At 45.8% G+C, this 21404-nt stretch overlaps 1 protein-coding gene across 3 annotated transcripts in view; it reads left to right on the top strand.

Annotated features, from left to right (window-relative positions):
• The first annotated feature begins 959 nt into the window (after positions 1–959).
• The window catches only part of LOC308062775 (contactin-4), a 357825-nt gene continuing 337380 nt past the window's right edge, over positions 960–21404 (top strand). For 2 of the 3 annotated variants that reach the window (XM_080384697.1, XM_080384696.1), the window contains exon 1: positions 961–19992. The gene's annotated coding sequence lies outside the window, so the exon portion shown is untranslated. Of the gene's footprint in view, positions 19993–21404 lie in introns of all 3 variants that reach the window. The other variant, XM_080384699.1, reaches the window with a different exon arrangement.

A 21404-nucleotide genomic window follows, 5' to 3' on the forward strand; every position in this document is an offset into this window, starting at 1 on the left:
GCTTTTCCTGGGAATACAGCAAAGCCCAGACCCACCATGAGCTCACCCAGTCTACAGCAGCACACACAGGCTCCTCTCCCTCCTTACTGCTGCTTCTCATCTAGTTCCACACAATTTTATTCCTTCTGCAGAGCAAAATAATGGAGTGTAACATTGCATACAGCAAGGCACCAACTACCTCCATAAGAAAGGTCTTACCTTCACATACTCTGTAACTAATTTGTGCCGACAGGACCAAGTCTAACGGCTCCCAGCAGCTCACCACTCTGGGAAACGGTCTCCATTGCCCTTCCGCACTCATGTTCAAAACCAGACTCTGCTGTCAGGATGCTTGTTTGCATCTGCTGGATTCAGATTTGCTGGGTGGACCTGGAGAGGGCAGAGCTGAGGGGCTGTAGGTGAGGAAGGTCACGTCTCCTCACTGTCCCACCAAAAAATCACAGCTCCTGGCTGGCCAGAGGGAAACACTTTTCCAGTGCTCGGAGCATCCATGGTCCCTCAGGCCTCTCCCAAAGATTTCAGTAGCTAAGGCAGCTGAATTTTTAAGTTCAATTTGTTTCAATTTTCATGTGCTTCCCCCCCCCCCCCCCCCCCCCCGGTAAATATAATTTAGCACGAACTACAAAAAGCCTTGACATAATGACTCATGGACCTTGTTTTTCAAAATCTGTTTCCTGCATGTGATGGTGGTCCTTGCTGCTTTATATTTTTCATAAAATAACAAATTGCAGAGAAGGAAACTGGTATTTCATGAGGGTGTCTGATCACTGTGGATGACGAGATAAGGTACAAGCGAACACGGCACCTGTACTGTGCTGCATAAGGGTCTCAGTCTAGTGAGCCACAGTTCCCAAAGCCATGTTAATTTCAAAATATGCCAAATATTTGCTGTTATTATTACCTGAAATGCTTGCATTTATTATTTTTTTTTTTACCCCCATGACTTTATGGAATGAGTTTGTTCAAAATAGACCCCAAGAAAATGAGTAAAGTTACAAGTGACAAATGCTGTTGATCCCTTTCAAATTTAAAGTGTTTGAATCAGAAGCTGCCACACAGCTCTGTTCAAGGTCCATATGTTTTTTGATAGGAAACGTGTTTTGATTCAGGAATTATTTCTAGGGTTCATTAACATGTAAATTGCTCCATGAGGCAATCTAAAGGAGATTGAGTCCAAAGGTATGTAAATATTCAAATGTAATTGGGGTTCAAGCCCTACATCTCTATTTCTGCTGGAACAGTTCAAACAGACTGAGGAGCAGGTTTTCCATTCTTCTCCCTGAAATCCAGAAAAATTTCTAATCACATGATTTGCCTCCAAAGCAGTCCTGAGGTGTGAAGTTCAATAAATAATTATAAATTAGCAGAGTTAGAGGATTTGGAGAGCAGGGGAAGTGTGGGCACCTGGAGTCAGTGTGCACGCTCGGGCACGGAGCCTCACCTCCTGGGCAATTCTTTGTGCTCTGCTGAGTGCAGCTGCGTGTGCAGCGGTGCTCTGTGTTAACCTGTTACAGATCCATTCGCTGGTGCAAATAGAAAATGTTATCTTCTTAGAAAATATTATGTCTCCTATTACTTTTGATAGATCTCCCGTGGAATTCTTTTACAGGTAAATATAAATCACATATGGAAGAATGAAATCTGTACTTGTAAATACGGCGTATGCACAAGGAGTAAATCACACAGATGCAATCGCTGCTGTTGTCATAATGTGTCTCCTACACGAAGTAGGGTGAAGAGGGATAAATATTCCTCTGGCTACGCCTGCACCTGTGTGATGTCATGCTGCATGTCACTGCAGGCTGACAGCTCAGAGGAAAGCAGCTGCTGGGGAGTATTTAATGAAAAGTAAGGTAGTTGTCTGGGGAGCTCCTGCAACACTGTGCTAATGCGCGCACACACTGGGCAAGGCAGCTGTAGGAACATCCCTGAAGACCAAACTCAGTGTGGGAAAGTCAAGATGTAATTTGGATGTACTCGTACCCAAGTGTCTCCCACAGCTGAGGGAACGATTTATAACGTTCATTCCCTTACCCGCTGCCCACCACCACAAAGCAGGCCAGTGTGTTGGGCCCCCAAGCATCTCTCCATCATTGCTCATGAAGCCCCTTGCCCTGGAGCTGGGGTGGGGAGACCCCTCCTGGGCTCCCTTAGCAGCAGCAGATGAGAGAGCAGAGGCTTTGGGAACTGGGGATCAGTTCTTGCTTCCCCCACCATTTGCCAGCCTAAACTGTGCAAGTTATTTAAGCTACTTGTGTTCAGTTCCCCACCCGTAAACCGGGTAGAATTACTTCTTGCATGTACACACAGGAGGAAAACAGTCTATTCATGATTGGGGTGTATTTGGACACTTAGATGCCAGAAGAAGTGACTCTGTCGAAAATGTATCTCCTTCTAAATTGCTTAGCTGACTTCTGGATGTGCAAGCCGAGGCCATGGTACCTGTGGGTGGGTGCCCAGTACATCACCTCCTGCCTGTGGGGTGCTTGCAGGGCTCGCGCCAGCGCAGGCTGACGGTTGCACACAGTACACGCCACTCTCGCTGCATGGGAATCTGCTCCAGATTGCTGTAGGAAAGTGATACATCCTTTGTTTGGTAGTTTCTGATTTATTTTCAGCTATTTCCAGTCTTTGTGTTTCCATAATTTACTGTTATTAACATATGGTGAATCCGCTGTTGTAAGGCTAAATCCGTGCAAACCAAGTATTGGGTGCTGCGTTCTGTACAGTGTTGGTTTTCAGTGCCATCGCTTTTATAATATAAAAGGTATTGAGTAATTATGAAACATACATTAGTATCATGACAGTTCCTGCTTATAGCCAGGATGCTTTTGAGGAAGAGACTTCAATAATCATTTCTCTTTTTATTTGGTGCTTTCCCCAGAAATATTTTATTAGTCTAATTAGGGCAGGCAGTGAAAAGATTACCTTCCATTCATTTTAGAAATATGAAAGATCAATAGAGGAGATTGTTATTTGAACTCCCCCATGACTTGAGCATTCTCAAGGAGCACCACCTTCCCCCCTGCCCCCCCCCCCAAAGCACACATATGGCCAAAGCAACGCTTCAGTGGGAGGCTGAGAGAAAGCAGAGTTGTGCTGGGAGAACAGCCTGCCCTCCAAAAGCATATCTAGCGTTAAAATAAAAGATGGTACTGTAACGCTTCCTTTACTGTCTTGAGAGTGGGGGAATAAGCTGTACATGTGGAGAGGTGACAGGCTGCTGTCAGGCACGGTAGCTGGTACTTTGACAAAACTATTGCCGAGCGCCTGTCCACGTGACATTGCAAACCCTCCTGATCAGCCAAGGTCATGCAGACCTGCACGTATTTGCTGAGTAAGTGCTGGTCAAGCAAATTAAAGGAGTTTGGAGTGGATCTACCAGATGCACCCCGTTTATCCTGAAGTTCTGCGCTTTCCCTACCTGAGTTTTGCAGTTCTGGTCACCCCTTCAGGAAGAATGAATTCCCACCGAAGCAGGTGCAGAGGAGGGTGGCCTGGGGGATGTGGCCACTGGCTGACGGACACGAGGAAACCAAGAGAGCAAAGTGGGGTTGGATAACCGAACAAAGGTTGGATACGCACAGGTGGGAGGGGGCATGGCTGCTTTCTCTGAACATCCCAGAGGGCAGATGTTGTTAAGCCAGAGTATTATATGGAGGCATAAAAGCATGGGTCTGGATTCATCAGGAATGAAATCAGGCTGGAAATTAGAAGGCAACTAAGCATTGTAGAAATAAGGTCCTGGGGCAATCTTTCAATCAGAAGATGAGGCATGATGAGATCCAGCTTGTTTCTAGATGGGGTTGGATGCACTGCGGAAAACCGTGGCATGCTGTGGTTACTGCGGGAGCCGAGCGAGCAGGAGGTACGGGTGCAAAGGCTTGGCCGTGCCCCTTTGCTCCCAGGGGCTCGAAAGCAGGCACGGGCAGGGAGAGCCACGCAGGGCTGGCGAGAAGTTAGTGAGAAGCCAAGGCACTGGGTGTCCAACCAAGGTGGAGAGAAATGTTGAATATTACAAACTTGGTGACAGAAGAAAACAGGAATTTGATGGTCCTGCTGGAGAGGAGAAGCAGAGACCCAGCTGGGGAATGGTGATGGGAAATTCAGTAGTCTGCCTGCCTTCGTGGTACTGGGGCTGTTACACAGGCTGCAACGAGTCCCTGTGGGATGAAAGAAAGGCAAAATACCTGCCGTATTCTTCACAGGCGCCTTCACAGAGGCTTGGCAGGACATTTTGAACTGGTCTTTCAATTTTTCAGAAAGTTCTCACTAATTTTGCTACTAGTTATTCATAGGTGCATTAAAAATATATATAACTCGATGAGAAGGATATTCTTCAAGTAAGCGCTCTCTCAAAAGACCAGCCTAAAGTGTCATTCTTTATTGAACTACCTGTACTATGGACTAGTATGCTTATGACAACACATGCAACATTTTAAGCCCTCAGGGCTACATGAGAACATCCAAATTAAAAAAGGATGATGAAGTCTGTAACAGTAAAAGCGCTAGCAGTTACTTTTTAATGGCAGCTAATTTAGTGGCGTTGTTTGGACTATAGGCTCAGGCTGTAACTCAGCCTCCTTCAGCAGAACGATGCCAATAGCTAACTGTTGTGTCAGCCCTCAAGAACCACATATTGTCATTATTTTATTAATCACCACCGATAAAACATACTTATGCATAATGTAATTACTGCAGCCATTTTTTTCTTTACTTGTGTTTCAGGGGGCAAGGCTTTTGAGGACTGTGAGAATTATTTATTACTCATCGCATATTTTTTTCTGTTAAAATCTGAACTGGGCAGGTTTCATTAGAGTAATGTTACAGTATCAATGTCAATCAGATTCCTGCTTAGACTGAATCAAATTTCCATCATGTGGGTCATCCTGTTTTGTGAAGAAATCAGGTAAAATTGGATAATTTGATGGACTTTATTAAGGAGACAGTGAGGACAGGAGCAAAAAAAAAATCAGCATAAAATGTAAGGGAGAATCAAAACAAAAGCTTAGCCGTATATCTTTGATATGTTGACAGTTCCCATAGCTCAAGGTCACCTTTCTCCACAACACTCCAGGGTTTCCCTTTATTACTGTCTTTTTTAATAGAACACCGGTATTACGCTTGAAGTGCATTTTTCTGGTGAGCAAAACCACAAAGAGCAAAAGAAATGAAGGCATATAATGAAGGAAAGAGAAGCAGTAATACCCAGATCCCCCCCCAGCTGAAGACCCAGGGGCGGTGGCAGTGGCACTGAAGCCCTCCCACGTGCTGGGGCTGGAGGTGCTGTCGCAGGGGCACCCTCCACTGGGTGCAGTGCCCACGTCAGCTCAGGTTTTTCTGCTGTAGTTTTAAACAGAAAAGAAGAACACACCAGACTCGGATATGGCGTCAGAAACAATCACACAGATCTCGCTACCATATATTTACGCTGTGTGTTTAGTTCTGGAAGAAATATGAGCGCTGCATACGCATTTAGTATAAATGTAATCATTCAGTTAGGGTTTCCGAGAGAGGTGATGGATAACTAGAGATCAGTTGACTGCTGTTTCCAAGTGGTTGTATTATCTGGTTGTGTAAATTATTACTATGGAGATTCTTAGTCTGCCGTTTTGATATTTTAGTCTTTAGATACTTAGTATTTCCACCACTTGACCTTAAAACCAAATCAATAGTTTATGCTCAAAAATTACAGGTTAACATATTCTTGATACACCAAACAAATAAGCTGGAAGGCCTACAGGATTTAATTTTATGGTCACCCATATCACAAACTGAATAACAAACAGTACCACCAAGAGAAGGTTCAAGGACTGGTGCCTGAACTGGAACAGTGTCGTGTGTCTCGTGTTGACCCAGTGATTTATGCACCAGCTTTCTAGACTCCTTGCACTCTGTGGAGTGCTGATGATTGCTCTGGGGTTTAACAATTTTATTTGCACGGCCAAAACTTTGCACATATTTTTGGTAAACATTTTGAAGACAGATTGAGGCACTTGTAAATGCTGTAAGTGTATTAAACTGTTCTCAACACAGACAGGTAGTCTTGACACATTTGACTTTTGACAAAGACATATTGGTTTCTTTGAATTTAGTAGGCAGGGGGATTTTTGCTCCAGTGCAGAGCAAAACCAGATCTTGAAAGGTCTGCCAAACAGAAGTGTTGCTAGCTGAACAGTAGAATATGTCTCGTTTCACCTACCCTGACTTTGTAAGGCTTGGACGTACGTACATAGCTACAGACTGATGGAGAGGTCAGCTTGGAAAGCTATGCTTGCTTGGCCTTTGAGTTTTGTTTTTGTGGTATCTACGGGTTGTTGTTTTTTAATAAAGTCAAAAAGACCGATAGATGTTAACAAGCAAAACAGGAGCAGCTGAAAGGAAAAACATCCTCGCCCAAGTTCTTGAGCTATGACTTTTTTTACAATAGGAATCTGTATGCCAATGCCAATCCAGGCAAACTGCATGTTGGAGTGTTGTTCCTAGCGCATCCGAGTGTACTGTCACACTGCATCACAGGTACAAATAACCCAAAACTCAATAGTCTCACTTGCAGTAATGGGAGAATTTGCTGTGTTCACTGACCCTCAGAATTTCTTGTTTCTTGCTGATGGTGTGACAGTGGAAAGTGGGTTCAATGAGCTGAAGTGTAGAAGTTGGAAAAGTATCAGTTCAGGATGCTAAAAGGTGTCTTAGGAAATGTAAAATAAACAGAAAATAATTCCCAGAGGAATACAGCCATTCTGTTTAGATTGTATCTTTTTCCCTTACTGCTGTATGCTCTGTTCAGAACACAAAGCAGAGCAAACGTGTTGAGAGATGCCGCCTATTTATAAAGTAAACACTAACAACAAGCAGAAAACAAAAGATAAACGAAGAACATGTTTTGCACGCTAATCAAGTTGTCTTAACTCAGAAAGCAGTGAATATATGATGATGCTAGATTTTTAAAAGTATAACCGAGGTTTCAATTTTTCCACGTATTTAAAAAGTCTCCCTATGACCATTGTTCCAGACACATCTCAGGAGGAGACCTAGTCACAGCTTTTAATGTTGCTGCCTAAACTGGAGAATGAGACTCCCATCAACGGGGATAAGAGTGCCTCCATCAAAGAAGGCATTAGTGTAGGTTTCCAGAAAATCTAGTTTAAACTTGAACTAAGTCTTTCATTAGCAAAATAAAGTGAAAGGTGTCCATGCATATTGTTGATGATGCTGTAAGCCAACCTACAGATTCAGACAAGCTTGTGCAAAATACTCGTTTGTGAAGGTCATTCAAGGCTCAGATGATGTGTCAGGAAGGTTAGAGATGAAAAGTTTTCTTCATCTGCTTTCTTCACTCTGGTTACAAATATCAGTGATGTTGAATCCACCTTTGGCTGCACGTGACTTTGCTTGCTTTCCACTACCTAGCCAGTATGTCATGAAGGTTCATATGCAGTGTGTGTCATCAAAAATGAAAACCCCCGAAATGCAGAAAGGGCTAAGGTGCTTATTTCAGCAAGATAGCCCTCTTTGTATACAGTTTTCAATAAAAATATTACAGATAGTAGTTTAAATTCCACTGCTATTTAGAGTGTGTGCTGGGCAAAATGACAGAAAAGATCCAAGCTGTTATGATCTGATTGTGAATATCAGACTATAAAAGTTGGTAGATATGAGAGTGTGACATAGTTTTCTTATTTTATTTCACTTTAGATGAGATGGCTTCACTTTCACTTGTGGGATGTTACTGTTGAGGCATAACAGCAGAGATTCAAGACTGGGTGAAATAAGACTTTTCAGAGGATTACTCTTCCTTACGTACTCCTAGGGGATACACAGGGGACGTATGAATGGAGATGACCCAGATCAGCCTTGCTGACCTCCCCTCTATTAGCAGACAGACAGCGAGCAGCATTTGGCACAGGGGCTCTGCAGACACATGATGCAAGGACTAAACCCCAGCCCTGCTGCCGCCACCACCACTTTCCCCTTCCTGCGGTCTGGGCAGGGAGCTAGCGGCAGCAGCCAGCCGGGCACCCTCCTGCTCCCACAGCCCCTGTCCTGCTTTGCTGAGTGAAACCAGTTCCTCCAAGGAGCGGGTTCTGTTGTTGCCATCATGTGTGGGCTGCTTCTCCCTCTCTGTGGATTTAATTTTGCAATGCAGTGCTGTGCCAGCTGAGAAATGCTCCCTCTCTACCCAACTCGCTGGCAGTGTGATGGTTTGTAATCTGGTGCGGGCACCTGGAGGTGAAATCCCAGCACAGCACCTTGGTTAGCCTGGGACAGCCCTCCCGGTCCTGCTTGAGCAGGAGTATCTCCCAGCAAGTATGATCACGTCAAAAGATGCGCTACCAAGTCTGTAAGATCTCTGCTGGCTCAAAATGTGGGGGTGGAAGTGAAAATGTACAATATGTTGTTAGCAAGCGGTGTTACTTTTTTTCAGCCCCTCCTGCCCTGCTCTGTTTCATAAATCCACGCTGCTTAAAAAGACTAAGGTGAGTGCATATGTCTGCACGCACACACATAGCTGCCCTGTCTTAACTAGGGCATAGCTGATGGTTGACTGGGACTGTGCTAATTGACTTCTCTTCCAGAAAGGAAGCTGCTTCCACTTAAAAAATCTGGTTCATTTTATTCCTTCTACTACTTGCCACCCATAAGTGTTCAGCAGTGTACATAGCGTTTCATAACCAAGTAGGAACAGAGCATGTACCGGAGCTGGTACTGTTCAGTCACTACACAAAACACATTAGTCAAGTAGTGCACAGTACGCCTGTCAGTGGTAAGGACCTAATGCTCCAGCGAGATAGCTTTGTGTTTTAAAACAAAAATAATTACTCTAATAAACTACCGTTCTCAAATACTGGGCCAAAGTATTGCTGTGTAAGATACATTGCTTTGCAACTTCTGCTGATGAGACAATGCGGTCTTGGGTGCTTAAGGATGTGAAATAATTTTACAGGGGTCTTAGTGGATACTGTCCAAGGGGATGCTATCACCTGACCTCATGGCCCCTCCTTTCTGAGGGGAAATAACAGTATTTATGACTCAACTAATTCTAAGGAAAACAAAACTAATAAAAATATGAAAAATTTCTCTGCCAAGAGTCAGCTCGGAGACATTTCACTGTATCAGCCTCACAGTCGAAAGCTCAAAGTAGGGCAAAGATAGTACATGGTCCTTCATTGGCTTTTTGACTGGAAATAAATTATTTCCATGGAATGTAATATGTGTTTTTACTCATTTGTGGTCTCTGTCTCTCTCTACATGAAACAGAGCTGCTGTAATGTGCTTAGAACAAAGGAGCATTATTAAAGTGCCCATGTAAGTGGTGGCTCGAAATGAGTGTAAACAGGTTTTGACACAAATTTCCAACAGATTAACATGCAGGAATAAAAAGGGAAAGGGGAGAGGGAGGAAGGAAAGTCAGGCTGATATGACAGCCTTAACTGAGTCATAATTGCCTGTAAAATCAGAAGGGAGTCGACTTTAAATCAGAATGTCATTAATATTGCCAAAGCATTAAACAAATATCCAGTTACATGCCTTGTCTGCAGTCTCTGTGAATGGGCTTAGATGTTCATGTGCTACGTGTAATGCACATCAGATGAATGTTGCATGGGGTAGATCTGAGACTTTTGGAAAGCTCAGGAGGATGGGATTGTGCAGCAAAAGAAGAATTGTCCCTGTGTCAAATAGCACTGAGCTTTCACTCACATATAATTTTTACCTCTGCTTGATTCCTTTACCTGATGGTAGCAAATTCATTATTACTGAATTTATCCACACTAATAGCACGGAGCAGCAAAAGACACTTTTTAAAGAGAATCGTTATTGCCATTCTGGGGTACTGAGGCAGTGCAGTGCCCGTGTGTAACACAAAATTGTGTGTCCAGATTACCCAAACACATGCAGGAGGCTGGTGCTGGCAGACGGGTTGGTACCGGCATCCCTTCACCTCACTGTTGACTGCATGGAGCAAGGCAAGCCAAGCCATTCGGCAGCTCCAGTTATGCTTCCAGCAAAAAAGAAAGGCAACCTGCAAATGCCTGGTAACGAACAACCACAGTACGAAAGCAGCTAATTGCTGAACATTTTTCAGATCTAAAAATAATCCAGAAAGCAAGACAGTAGAGAAACAAACCACACACAGCTAAACAGAGCATACAGCAAAGTAACTTGCAGCAGGCATCAAACATTTCTACATAGTTAAATCAGCTGGATCGCTCCACAGGACAGACAAGACTATGATCCTTTGTTCTTAGAGGCTTCTTTCGCTCTTTCTTTCTCTTTATTTATCATCTGTAATTTAAAATAAACACAAGGAAACAGGTAGCCTAAAAGCAGTAAAGGACACACATTCTTCATCCTTATTGCTTTTGGGACATCACACGGGGATCAATTTTAACTGTCATATCAAGTCAGGTATCAAGACATGCAGGTTTGAGAAGGGGAAAGCTCCTTTCTGGTAAGGATGGCTTGGATCAACTCTTCTATGCCGTCTTTTGTCTTCCTGCAGAGGTTATACTGAAGGTGGAGAAAATGGGTATCAGCCCCTCGCTTTGCTCAGGCAGGCTCAGGTGACAAACCTAGCGAGGGACCTTTCTCATGGGAGTGTTCAAGCACTGAGTCCCATGAGCACCAAGTCTCTGAATCAGCAAATTCATGACCAGTGCCTTGATAATGTCTTTTTCCCTTGCTGGGCTGAGCTGGCTCTGGGAAGCACAGCCTAAGCCCCGGCACACCCCCAGCAGCTTCATCTCTTGGGGAACGCTTCGCAGAACGCTGGTGGCATCCTGGGTTCGGCATCCCCCGTGCACTCCTCAGATGATCGGCTGAGCAGACACATAAGCGTTTTGAGGAGAGTTCTGGCAGGTAGCGACTGATGGGAAAGCCATCAGGTTAGCGCTCAGGGATGCTCACTCCTGGGGGAAGAAGCGTTCACAGAGGACACGTGCAAATCAACACCAGTCCCCATCTTACAATTAAACTGTCAACCTTTGATGAGATGTTTGCCCGGAGATCCCTTCGCTGGCTAATTGCATCCTTGCAGCAGCTCCTCTCCGACCTGGCTTTCAGGAGACAGTGCTCATCCCTCCGGGAAAGGCACTTCGGCAAATCCCTGCTCCTGCGGTGCTGCTGGGGGCCAGCCCAGCTCCTGCATCCTGTGGTCGGGCTGTCTTTCTCCACATGGGAGATCAAGGCTTGTTGTCAGCCTCTGGGGTGGGACAGAAAGGATCAGTGATGCCAACTTCTGACAGAGAAGGAGAAAGGAAAAGGTGATTCCTTGATTACCTCAATGCAGTGGCTTGGTGATTGTATGCTTTCCTCTCTTTTAATGTCTTAGCTTAGGTCTGCAGTGGTATCTGCCTCCACCGGTCCTTGGATATGGGCCTCTTCTCACACCTCAGCAGGAATTAACATGTAAGGATGACTGATTTACTGTTTACTTCAGAAAAATCCAGGCTGTGTACAATAACCATCGATCAAACCAGTTCTGTTTTGAGTTTCTTCATACCACTCCCACGTCAGCAGCTCCCTGTTGTCACATCCAGCGGAACGCTGCCATTCCCAGCTCCGGTGTCTCGGCTATGTAACATGGCTTCTTTCTGCCCTGGTAGATCTGATGAAAGCCTGTTCTTATCCTCCATGAGGATTCATAAAGGGGAAACCCCCACATTGTTAAACGAGTACAGTGCAGGTATTTAGATGCAGCTTCTGACTGCTGCTCCTTCCTCCTCTTGACACGAAGATGAACTTCCCCTGGTAGCTGACTCATTGCCCTGGGCTATCGCTCTAATTTCTTTGACTTCTGATGAGCAGATGCTCTAAATCTGTCAATATGAGGGACAAAAGGATCTTATTAATGGTCCGACTACTATGTTTTTTATGGGTAGTGCTATCAATCTTACCTTATACATGTGCATTATTGCCAGCAATTGTTTACACATGCTGTAGCTCCCACTCAGTGCTTTACACCACCTCACTTCATACTGCTGCAGTGGTCTTTATGCTACATATATCACATTTATATAGCTTGAGTGAGCTTGAGGCTCACTTTCTTTGTTAGGTTCCAAGCTGTAAGGTACTTTTCTGTTTTCCGTAGTATATTGGTGTGCCTTGAATTATTCACTCAATTTCTGAGAAGCAGCATTAAGAATGTAATCTTCTGTTCATAAATCCATTGGAAGATTCTTAATAATGTAAGCCTTAGTGGCACATCCCAGCATTGCAAAGGAAGGAGTAAGTGTTTCCTTAGGGTTTCAAATGGTTTGCTCACTTTTCCTTTGACAGAGTTAAATCCATTCTTTAGGGGAAAAAAAACAAAATACCCAACACTTAGTTTTTGAAAGATTTCAACTACTCTTTTCTTTTTCCTTGTAATGAATGTTTAGCTGCTGTTTCCCTACAGGAAGGTCCATAAAGCTTGCAGAATACAAAAAGCTGAATTCAGGACCATTTATGTTTATCAGTTAACACTAATACACTCCCTGATCCTGCTGCAAAGAGGTTTTGCTTCTATGGGCTTCTTTCTCCTGAAGACATCCTGCAAGCCTTCATTTCAGTAGCAAACCATCACCTTATAGACACTCAGTTCAGCTGAAATAAACCACATCGAAGACTTGCATTCATCTCCAGAAATGAGAATTCTTGGAAACACTTGCACTACCTACTGCAGAAATAGCAGCACTGGCACCTTTGTGGCTGAAGCCCCTGTAGCTCAGACGAGCATCAGGATTCTGAGCATCCAGGGCACGAGTGAGGCTGTGCAGAGGTTCGGTGACTTCTCTGCATGGGTCTGGCTTTGAAAGTGAAGATCTAAGCAGGGGATTTAAAATGTCTGGATTATTCTTCTTTGTCACTTCCAGGCAATGGCAGGAAGAAGTGGGATCAGCATCTTCTGGGGAGCAAAAGGCCCCTCTGAACGCAGGCACCCAGAGCAGCAGGTGAGTCAGTAGGAGAGGAGACCATGAGAGGTGGTGGCAGCGTCTGTGGCTTCAAACAGGGGCTTGTTTGCTGCTGAGACCCTGAGGTAGGAACAGGCAGATTCAGCAGCTTGTTATTTCTCTATACAGGACACAGCACATGTCTTTGGATTTCTGTTTTCTTACATCAACTTTTACATGTTACTTCCCCTTAAACAGTAAACTTCTTGTGGGGCAGCACACAAGTTAATTTTGATGACATCTGTGATTACAGAACTACTTATTTTTGCAACTACTCATGAAATAAATCTCAACATTTCAGATAGCATCTACCCACCATCAGGCAAGTGCAGCAGAAGATGCTAACGCTGTGTTCCCGTTTGGGTTTATACAGCAGCTCCGGAACTGTTCCTTTTAATATAGTCCCTAAAGTGATGATAATTTCTCACAAGTGAAGTATTCATAGTGGTATTTGCAAGTCTGGGAGATGTGGATATGTGGATTAGCAAAACTAAGCTTAGCACCCACTGAATGTCTCATGGTCTTGGTGTTGCAGCATTTTGAACCCTCTAACACACGTTTACACTGTTTTGACTTTTTTGCTGGTTTCACCATATACGTAAAACCTCTCCTGTGTTTACTTAAATATCATAAATGCATTTGGGCCAAAGCTGTTTGGGTTTGTTTTCTCCCACAGGATGTATCCAGTTCAGGATATTATTTTCAGATAATGACTTAAATGGGAATATGCATGTTCATATACTGCTAACATGACTTCCATAATAATATGATCCCTTTTAGGAAATTATGTATGCAGAATCAGTGTGCTGGTAACTGCTGTATAAAGCTAAAATTCAAAAGTGACTGTTAATAACTTATCTGTCAAATGTATCCAACTGTCTTTGGGAAAAAATAATTGTTTCAATTAAAAAAAAAGAGTCAGCTTTGGTTTTATTCTTCTAACGGTATTTGTATTTATCTTTATTATTGGCAGGCTACTACTCTTCAAACAAAACCCTACCCTATCATTACTGGAATAAAGTTTATCAGTTATTCATAAGCTGCAGAGAGATGTTTTCCCTTTTTTTCCACCCCTCTGCTGTTTTTAATGACCTCTATAGAAATCTTTCAAATAAAAATTTGTATTACTTTCTTTTTCCTTGGCACAAATACATTTTTCTCTGTATTTCTGTGCTGAAATTAATACAGTTCTATTTTTGTCCTTCCTTATCTGTACGTTAACAATAGGCTATGTCTTGCTCAGAATCGTCTCCGTGGCTCCCATTCCAGGGAAAGTCTTAAAGGCCTTCCCGTTCTCATTACCGAACGGTTTGTATTTCGAAGGGGGTTCAGTTAGCTACCTACAACTTCAATCCTGTATCTCTAAATCCATGAAAGCTCCACGGGTGGCCTGCACCAGGACCACATCAGGCCCATGATGCTGCTCTGGACTCAGCAGCTCTGCTGATGAAAGCGGGCAGCTGTGGGAGATGTATGTCAAAAGCTGAAGTGCCAGTACAAAAACTGAAGAACTACATTATCGTTCCTGCATTTGGTGCAGTTAAAACCACATGTATGTTGTAAAAAGTTTCCCCTTGGCAGTTATTCACAAGAGTTCTTACATGGCTTGTGATTGTGATGCTGATGGCAATCAGATTCATGGGCAGGATGTTCGATGACACAGAAGCACTGAACATCATGCTTTAGGACGTCCACCTGCATCCCAAGGAAGCAGGCATTTATGCCCCATCCCTGGCAGTGCTCAAGGCCAGGCTGGATGGGGCTTGGAGCAACCTGGTCTGGTGGGGGTGTCCCTGCCTGTGGTGAGGGGCTGGAACTGGGTGGGCTTGAAGTTCCCTTCCAACCCAAACCGTTCTAGGATTCTATGATTTCTCATTCCTTTCCCTGGACCAACTCAAGAGAACCATGTTTTGAGGCAAGATGTTAGGTAAGACAGTCCACGTTTCATCTGATAATTCTCATCCTATGACATTAACTCCTTCGTGCCTTGAGTTGACTTTCCTCTGGCTACTTGGAATTTTCTCTGGCTTGGAGAGCCCACCCCCACAGGCTTCCCTAGGAAGGAAAGCTGTCACTTTTCCCTGGATCACACAGTTGGTCTCATGGAGGATCATGCGGAGGCACATTGGAATCAGTGGGGATGATTGAAGGGCTTCATCCTGGAAGCTTAATGTGTAGATACATTCTCTGAAAGCCAAGTACCCATGTTTTCAGCAGAACATTTACAACAGAAAATGCATGAGAGTGCCTTTGACAGAAGAATCACAGCACCATGGTTGGTGAGGCAGTTGGTTGACGCTCCTTCTTTCCTCCATCCCAGCTGTGCACAGCTGGCGCACAAAGTTCTTGTTACCAAAAGTCCTAACTAATGGATCTGAGGGAGTGTTTGTGTTATCAGCGCCAACAGCCATCTTTGTTAGGGCTTTGAAAGGGAACGGGGAGGGCATTATGCTGTATGTTTATCAGGTGATGGATGATTAATAGGTCTTAGCATACAATGAATGTGTATCTCTTCTTCACATGCTAATCACATGGCATTTATAAATGTCAGCACCTTATCGTGGCAACACACTCTGAATTTTGTGTGGTTTTAAAGGTATTTATTTTTAACATTTTTAACGTGTGTGTTATTAAGGTTGTGTCATTTGAAACTTCCCTTTTGCAATGATTTAGAAATATGGTGAGTTTTTCTTTTGATTTCTGAAGTAATTAAATTATTGCATTTTAAATCTAGTCTAAAAAAATCACTGCTGATAATACATTGTGTTTGTCAAACTACTAAAACGTAGCAGTTGGTATCACCTTGGAATCTTAATCATGACAAAAATAATTTATAATTATTAGACCAAGAAGCTTCAGGGTTTTCCCGTTCTGCTTTTTTTTTAATGTTAAACCTCTTTGCTTTGCAACCTAAGGCCTTAATTTAGAGTTATAAATTATAGTTTTACCATTTGAGAATTGCATAATTTTCATTCAAAAATCCTGAATTTCATGATTTGCTCATAAAAATGTGCTTTATTATCAAGCGTGATAAGGAAGTGTGAGCCTTAAGGGGTTTTTATAAAGGTCCAGGGAGCATTTGGGTACAGAAAGTCCAATGAAAAACACACAAAGATTCTGGACTCAGCTGCTGCTTAGGCTGAGCTTTTAAAACTGCAGAAGACTTTCTTCCCCAGATATAATTTTTAGCTCCTTGATCCAGGAAGAACTACTGTTGTCTTCCAGAGACTTTGCTGAGTTTGGAATTACACTGAAGAAATTAAGATTCTTTGAAAATCTGCACCTTGAAAGCTGTTGTTTTATTCTTGGGCAGTGAAATTGTTGAAGCTACATCTGAAGACTACTTGATGATGTTGAATTTGTAGGTTTAAATCTTTGGTTCTCAACCATTTTCTTAGTGATAAATATCCACATTTTCAAAATACTTCACTGGAATTGGCAGTAGCTGGCATCTTTGGCAGGGGCCTCACCAGGGTGGCCAAAGATTGAATCAGTTTGGAGCAAAAATAGCCTTGCAGCTCCAAGCAACAGTTTCTGAAACAAGCACTGGGTTATGCTGGCAAAACACCGAGGTTCTGCTTCGGTTCCTTCTTTGCTCCCTAATAGGACATCAGCCTCCAAGGCCAGCTAGCTGCCACCTTTCCATTGCACTAAAATAATTTAACTTTGTATAAAAGATTTATTCTCCTACATATCACCATCTGTGTTGTCACATATCTGTGGACCTGGGAATATTTACAGATCCTATCACAAATAATTCACAACCAGTTGCTGATTACTCTTTTTTCATTGTATCTCCTTAAAAATTCCATTTTTGATGCATTGACCTAAAATGAAACTCATATGGTGTAAGGCTGGTGATGGGTAGAAAGAAAGGCAAATTTCTCCAAAACTCTTTGTAAGCTATATTGCTCCCTGTATCACTGAGATATAAGCAGCCCTGGACCTACACAACCCCTCAAATGACTTTACGAATAGCCACCACCTTGTAAAGATGGTCTTACTATTTTAATTAAAGGTCAGACAAAACTACAGCGTAACCCTTGGAGATGTTTTGTAGCAGTCATTTAAAGTGGAGTTGCTTTAACCAAGTCTTACTGTATTAGCAAAACAATGCCCAAACCCTTTCTAAGATTTACACAAACTGCAGCCTAGACAAAGAAGCCTCTGCCAAGTTCAGGCTGCGAGTTCAGCATCCATAAATCACAGCCTGGTCCTACCTCTGCTTTACCCCTACGGATTGTTGCAGAAGCGCTGCAGGGCTGTGCACTGCTTTGCTGGCTGCTCAGCACCAGCAACCGGCAGCACCGGGGGCTCCAACCCCCCTAATGCAACCATGGGGCAGGACACTGCAGATGCATTGGGGATAGTGCCAGTTCTGTCTTCTGCCTGGGTTTGCCTGCATGCTTGCGTGACAACCTTCATGGTAATTAAAAACAGTTTGGTTTTATGTAATTAATATTACCATGCTAAATACTGTAGTGATGCTCTGGCACAAGTATCCCAATTGTCAATCATGGACACAGTTGTGCAGCAGCGTGCTTCTGAAGGTCGTGCTGTAAGGCTTTATTCAAAGTGTCAGCTTTACTATTACAAGTGATCTCAAAAACCTTCAGGGCAGTTTTTCTTGCCGGATCTATGAAGAATTTTAGACTATTTGCTAAAAAAAAATAATAATGTCTGAATCTTAAACATGAGTCTTTCATTGCTGACTCTTCTACCTTTGGCCTTATTTGTGGATTGGTTTGCGGGGAAAAAAAAAAAAAGTAGGTGACCTGGTTTACTTCTTCATTCAGTGGTGAGCTGTAATGTATGCAGAGAAGGTGGCACAACCAAAAGGCTTTTCAGGGAAGCCATCTGCCTGCACACACTGCTTCCATGGGTTTACCTTTCAGATCTTATTTGCTTTTGGTTGCCACCCAGCTGAGGGTGGATGACGCTTTTCTCTGGTGCTTTAAAGGATGTTGCATGCTCAGATGGGTTATGATGATGTATGCTATGCATGTTCCTTTTGAAAAATTCGGAAGCATTTTCAGTGTTGATTTCCCTCAAGAGTTATTACACCCCACACAGATTGGCAGCACCGTGCCACAGTGCCAGGATTTATGAGGTGACCTTGGAGACACAGGCACTCCCAAATTGAAAACACTTGGCGCTAAACTTGAAATATATTTATTTCGGATTACTGAGCAGTCTCCACTATTGTATAAATCAGAATGAGATTACACAAAAAATACATAACATTTAGATAACATTTCATAACATGAGGGGATCCTCTCACACTTCGCTCAAGAGCAGACTCTGCCTCCTCCAGACTCTGTTTTGCAGTTGGGTCCAACCTTAAGCTTTCACCAGGATTCAGGAAAGGCAGCACTGGCCCCCGCTGCCCCCTCTATGAGCAGCAGGCTTTTGGGGGCCATTCTCCATCACACAGGAGCTGAGCATTCCTAAGGCATTGTGGGCAGGGATACATAGCGGCTGGTCAGGACTGGGCCAACTAAAGATGCTCAGTTACCCCCAGGCACTGGAGAAGCCCCAGTGCGTTGCTTCACTGCTGCGTGTAGCACTGCCCAAGCCCCCCGGAGCCGCGCAGCCGAGCCCCATGTACGGCTGAGCTGGGGGTCCCGGCAGCGGCCCCCCCGAGCTGCTCAGGGTGCTTCCCAACTGTCTGTGGGATCTGGGAGCTGTGCTAATAAAGAGGTGCTGATAGATGGCAGTGAAACATCCGCGCGAAGGCACGTCGAGTGTGAACCTGTAAGCAGCAATAAATGCGAATCCAACCTGCACTAATGTTAATTGTCATTCAGTTTATATCGATGTGCAGTTTATTAAACCATAAAGCAAGGCAGCAAGCACAGAGAACAGCTCTAGAGATAATTAAACATAATAAGGGTTTCACTTAATCCCTCAAAACCCAGGGGAGGCACAGTTAAGACTGAATACCCTCTTTGCACTGAAAGGCAGTTTTTTGCACAGCCATTTAAGAGCAATTCGAGGTACAAGGGTCCCGGGCAGGGGGAAAGGTAGGTTCCACCTGTGCTTCTGAAGAGCGGTTGGGATGGGTGGGTTTTGGGTTTTTGGTGGGTTTTTTTTGTTTGTTTGTTTGTTTTTGGGTTTTTTTTTTTCCTTTTCTTTATGCCTTTGGATCACTCTGCTTATGAAGCCTGAACTCTGACTTTCAAAGCGGTTCATGGCTCATTATTTGCATCGCAGCAGCAAGCGCAGACCCTCAGGAGCCATCCTGAGCAAGGTCCCAGCGCGGCGGTGGCCAGGCGGCTGGCGAGCAGCAGGGATGGATGTACCTGCCCCGCTCGCCCTTCCGCCGCCTCTGCGCCCTGCACCGGGCGAGGAGGGTCAGCAAGGGGGTGCAAGGGGAGGGTGGGCTAGTCCTGCAAGGGGCTGAGGGTGGCACCGCAGGCGGATGGAGGAGAGGGGCAGCTTCTGAAGAGTGAGAACAATTACGGCAAAGCTGAGATGAATGCCGGAGGCCAACGCAGAGAGAGGAGGGGAGGGAAAAAAATAATGCCCCGAGCTGTAATGTGGGACTCTCACGTCCCCCCTTAGTGGGACCGGGACTGGCGGAGGGCGGGAAAAAGGCAGGGAGCGGGAAGTAACCGGACGCCCCCACCGCGGAGGGGCCGCCCCGGCTGCGCAGAGCCCGCGGGTGCGGATGTGCCCTGCGCCCGGCGGGAAGCGCCACGCCGGGGCTACAAGGCCACAAAACAGGCGGCAGAATTGCCCCCCGGGTGGGAGCTGAGCCGCCCAGCGCTGTACCCCGGGCTGGGTGGGGTGCGCCGCTGCGCGCAGGGGCCGCGCCCGGGCCGCGGGGCAGGAGGAGGGTTGAGGGCGGCCGCGGCTCCGCGGCTCCTCCGCCCGCCCCCCGCGCACGGCGCAGGTTTGGGGGGTGGGGTTTGCGCGGCGCTGCCCGGCTCCCCGGCCGCTGACGCTCAATGCTGCGGCCGCGGGCTGCTGCGGGAGCTGCGCACCTCGGGGCTGCCGCGCACGGCGGGCAGACAGCGCCCGCGCCCGCGGAGCCGAGCATGCCCCCCGCCCCGCCCAGGTAAGCGCGGCGCGGCTTTGCGGCAGGAGGAGGGAGGCAGATTTGAAAAGGCAAAACCAACCAAACAAAAAATTAAAAGGGGAATAAATAAGGAAACCGGTTGCGGCGCTGGGGAAGGAGAGCGCGGCTGGGCTGCGCGGGGCGGCGCGCAGCGGCTGGCCGGGAGCGCGGTGCGGGGCGCGGGGTGCGGGCGGCAGGGCGCTGCGGAGCCCGGGGCGCGGTGGGTGCTGCCGCCCGCGCTCCCCGCCGTGCCCGCGGAGCAGGGTGCGCAGCGCGGCCGCGGTGGCTCCGCGGAGGGGTCTGGCTGCGGGTCCCCGGGCACTGGCAGCGGGGAGCGCGGACTGGGGCGCTGTGCGTGGCTGCGGGCGGGGACTGCCCCCCCCAGCCGCCAGGAATGCATGCGTAACTTTTTGCTCGATCCAGCCAGGGTGCCGTGCTCGAGTTTTAGCTTCTTTGGCTTTCCCCAGGCTGATGTTGCTTCCGTGTTGCGAGAAACATAATGCAGCATGTTGTTTTATTTATCCCAGACAGGAATGACTTGCTCTCTAAACTACAAATTAAACGATGCTGCTTGCATAACAAGTGGAAATAGTTCGTATCTTACATACTAATTATCCATTGCCTTTTAGACTAAGCAAAAGCATGTTGGGTTTTTGTTGTTTTTTTTTTTTTTAATTATTATTATTTGCAAGGAGGGTTCAATAAAAGAGCCTGATGCCTTGCAGTAACGTATTCATTTTCCCTTGCTGGATTAAAGTGGGCAAAGGATTAGGAGCCAGCATGGTGATAAGGCACCCTGAGGTGCAGGGAAGGAGGGGAACGTGTGGCGGTAGAGAAGTCAGATTTTGTGCCTGTGCTTGCACATCCTCCCCTTTACATGGTTCAGTTCGGGACCTGCATCCTGGCCGATCCATCATGTGGATGGGCGCAGGGGCTGGTGTCACGCTCCCGTTGCAATGGTCGCACGGTTCCCGACATCCTGACAGCGGCTGCCGCGCTCCTGCTCAGCCGGGGAGCCGGGGTGCCACGGCCCGTGCACGTCCCGGTGGCGGCGGAGCTGTCGCAGCCCCTTCCCGCGTTTCTCTAGCTCCCGGCTGCTCCGTCCCAGCTGCACACGGAGCCCCCAGCCCCGGCTCCCGCACGCCGGGGCTCCCCGCGCTGCTGCCGCGGGAGGCAGGGTGAGGGGGCTCTGCGCTGGGGGCAGCTTGGTGGACCCTCAGCAGCCTTTTCTGCTGCTTTCCTGGCCAGGACACTGTTTTTCCTTCTTTTCTGGACCTGAGGAGCTTGCATTTTTACCCTGTCTGTAAGTCCCTGCAAACTGCTTAAATGGCTCTTGAATAATCCTTCAAAGTCACCTCCCCTCTTTAATCTAATACCAAAAGGACTTACTTTACATGGCTAATCCCTCTTTT

Source organism: Falco punctatus, assembly GCF_963210335.1.
Source record: "Falco punctatus genome assembly, chromosome: 4".
In the NCBI taxonomy this organism is placed as follows: Eukaryota; Metazoa; Chordata; class Aves; order Falconiformes; family Falconidae; genus Falco; species Falco punctatus.